We start from the raw sequence: 4,175 nt of genomic DNA on the forward strand, positions 1-4,175 counted from the left end.
TTTTTCACAGTTAAGCACCTTTTCAAACTCCAATTGTACCAAATTGCTTGATTTGGGATTCCAATGCAAGCCGGAAGCTTTGAAAGATTTTGAATTATACAAAAACCTCCATTCGATGCTTGAAAAAGTGAAAAATAATAAAAATGAGGAATTCAAAGTGGATGTTGATGAGTACAACTACCCCTCGTGGGTTGTATCTCAAATTATACAGTCCATCGATTCCGAACTAGCATTTTTATTTTTTAAAGACACAGAGTTTGAACCACGTAAAATGCAGATAATGGATGCTTTTGGTGCAAAGGAAAGTTCGCTTATTTTGGTGATTGAATGCAAAAGTTTGTCCAATATTAAAGGGTATATAGAAGGACGCATTGGAGGAGGGATGCCAACAAAAACTATAAAAAAGATTATACTTATCGACCAAACAAATGATGCTACAGAAAATGAAAGGAATTTGCTTTTCCGAGATCTAACAGACGAAAGTAGAGAAAAAGTAATCAATCAAACCAAGATCTTAAATTTCTTTGGAACCGAAATATCAACCAGTGAGCTTATTACCGATGAAGATAAACTTAATTTTGTTTTCGATATCGTACACCTTTCCAGTGAACCACGAATGACATGTAACAAATTGAAGGAAAGCTTTGAGAAAATTGAAGACGTATTCATTCACAGAGAATGGGAGCGATGTGATAAAAACGAATTACGGGAAACTCCGAGTCAGAGCTTTTGGTCTACTAGAAAAGAAGGTACATCTCTTTCCAAACTATTTCCTGGTAGTGAAGATGAGAATAAAATCAGTTATAACACATTTTTGGATTATAACAAAAAAAAGTTTGACGGTATATTGGATAAACATAGTGAACACACACATCCACCCGGTGTTGACGGGAAAACTCAGGACCAAGTACAGTCCAATCAAACCGATCTTAAAGTGCATGTAATTTTCAACAAAGCCGGATCGGGGAAATCATTCTACCTGACTTGGTTAGCTAAGTATCTGCAGGATGTGAGACCGTCTCGGTGGGTTATTAAGTTCAATCTAAACGAATATTCTATGGAATTCGATCACTTGCAAAAAAGGGATCAATGTGAGACCCTAGATAAACTAATCGCGATCAGATTCCTTTTTCGGCTTATCTGCTTAGCTCGGATTGTCGATAATATGTTTCTAATAGATTCCAATGAGAAATCCAATAATGCTCAGGCAATTACGGAAGCACTTGTTTTTACGAGCGGTTGTTTGGAGCTGGATAAAAAGAAATTGAAAACCGTATCTTCTGTGGAATTGATACTGCTTAGAATATTTGTACATAAATTCAACAGCAAACAAATCGTTATTTTGATGGATGGGTTTGACGAAATTGCGCCACATTACAAGGCGGTGGTGCTTAATTTTTTATCCACGCTTAAAACCTATGATGGAATTTGCAAGCTGTACCTATCTAGTCGTCCGTATGGTTTGAGAAAGGAAGTGAAAACCGCATTGAAAAATTGCGCATGCTATCGTTTAGTGAGATTTGACAGAGTAGAGCTATATAATTTTATTGGTCGATATCTTTTAAAGCACTTTGCCGAGTACAAATCATCAGACGATGCAAAACAAACAGGGACATGTCGTGTTGTTTTTGCAATTTTAAGCGAGATCCTGGGAAACCTTATGGAAATCCCTCTGTTTTTATCGATAGGAATAGACCTGTTGATGCCTATGGTGCAAAAGCATATAAGTGTAGAAGGAGAAACAATTTCCAAGCAAATTATAAAAGATTGTGAGAATAGTTTTGAACTTCTTGGCATGGTGGAGAGTTTTGTTAAAAAGAAGCTTTACATCGTGAACATTGAAAAAACCGGTTCAACTATTGCTAGTTCTAAAACGGCCAAGGCAATGAACGATGCAGTACAATATCTAGAAAAGGTCGAAGAAACCCACTCACTCTTGGCCTTGTATGCAGCTATGAACAAACATGGTGTAGAGAAATTATTGACCCTTGAAACGCAAAAAAAAGCTCACCGGTACATGGAAAATGTTAAGAATGGTTCAGAGAAATTTGGTCTTATCGAAGCAGTTGTAAGAAATACACCGATCTTCAATCATAGGCTGTTCGCAGAATATTTTTCTGCACTATGGTTTTATAGGAATCGAGATGTTACCGGTGTTAAAGACTTCCTGAAACGTGAAATTTATGAGTCCGAGGAGAGTATAGAAATAAGGCAATTTTTAGACAGAATGATTTGTTGGAAAAGTTCAATTCATATAGCAGTTCTTGATGGTTCAAAAGGTAAAATGAAGAGAATTCTAACTGAAAAACCAAACCTTATTACAGAAACTGACGATTGGGGAAGAACTCCGTTGCAATTGTCATTTTTACTTCCTCCATCTGAAGGTCATAGAAAAATGATTGAATTCCTATTGCACCGGGTTGATGAAACTAACACGAATATACAAGACACATATTTCGAATGGTTTCCATTGGATTATGCATATTGCGCTGATACCGTAGCTCGGCGTTTCAAAAGGAAAACCTTGTACAACTACGACTGTCCAGACTGGCACTGCGTAGTGACATTATTAAACAAAGGAGCTTCCATCGATACTCCCGAAATGTTATCTAGATTCTCTACAAAAGAACATTTCATGATGGTCGTAGACGTTTTGATCATTGAACTCTTCACAGAAAGAAACTACACACCGAACTTTGAAAAGTTTTTCACGAAATTACTAAACAAATTAGGATTAGACAAAATACTCAATTTAAAGATACCGATTGATGCGATACGACGCTTTTGCGGAGGAGCGAGTTTTAAGTTGATTGAAAAACTAGAGCAACTAAACCAGGCGGCAAACTTCTCCAGTGATATACCCGTTTTAGAATTTTGCATCATGATTGATTCTGTAATGCCTAAAGTTATCATAGAAAATTCAAATGATTTTAAACTCGAGCAACCCATTGAATACTATTTCAAGTTGGCATTAAAATGTCGTTCGATTAATGTTCTACAGTATTTGATCACAGATCATCGACAGTATTTGGAAGTGATAGAAGACAATTTTGATCGGGAATTGTGGGAATTGCTTTCATACTTGCAAAATGATGAACATGAGTTTAAATCTCTTTTTCACGAATATTGCACTAGGCATAACATCACTTGCCGCGAAGATACTCCACGTCAATCTAAGGAATGGCATAGAGGATTCTCATCGTACAAAAATCTTGTAGAAATTATTCCCACAAAGTTTGAAATAAGAGACGATACCGGTATTGATAGTGGTACAGAGTTTTTGATTGCACGAGCATTGCACCTTGACAATGCATCCGCAATCGAATATTTATTGCACAAATCAAACGCAAATCTAGACAATCGTTTTATTAGACAAACATACTCAAACTGTAAAATTAAGTGGTATTGCCTAAGCTCCTTTCATTTTTTGCTCAATAACAGCATAAATCTTACTGATATTGATGAAAAAGGTAGAAATTTGTTACAATTTGCGGCAGGTTACGGTGATTCAAATTTCGTAAAATGTCTCATGGAACATTACAATTTCCAAGCGAAGGAAATAAATACAAAGGAAAACAAATGGAACGCTTTCTTCTACTGCGTGTGCAACAGTGAAAATTCTTCACATAAACAAGAAATATTTACTTATTTGATGGAGAAAGACCCTTTCGACTGCTTCGGTCAACTGGATTCGAAGGGAAAGAACGTCTTTTGGTATGCAACGTTTAATAATGAAGAAATTGGTAAGGATATTTTCAAACGAGAGTGTAAATTGCAGGAACATCTTCCTATCGAAGAGCGAATCCCTGTGTTGATGGACAAATTCAAAATTTCTGACCTCAATAGCTACGAGCAAATTTTTTACTTCGAGCAAGCTCATTTGGTTGATGAAAAGTCGGTAAAGATCATTTGTGATTACTTGAAAAGAACTGAAGAACTGGACTACAAAGACATTAAAACAAGTCGGAATCTTCTGCATATCGCTTGCATGGAGGGTTGGTTAATTTTGACGAAATGTCTCATTGAGCATTATGGTTTTGATGCGAAAGAAATCAATGAAAAAGAAGACAACTGGAACGCTTTCTTCTACTGCGTGAGGAAAAGTGAAAATTCTTTACATAAACTGGAAATATTTACTTATTTGATGGAGAAAGACCCTTTCGACTGCTTCGGTC

The sequence above is a fragment of the Anopheles ziemanni genome, chromosome 3 (assembly GCF_943734765.1).
Source record: "Anopheles ziemanni chromosome 3, idAnoZiCoDA_A2_x.2, whole genome shotgun sequence".
Classification (NCBI taxonomy): Eukaryota; Metazoa; Arthropoda; class Insecta; order Diptera; family Culicidae; genus Anopheles; species Anopheles ziemanni.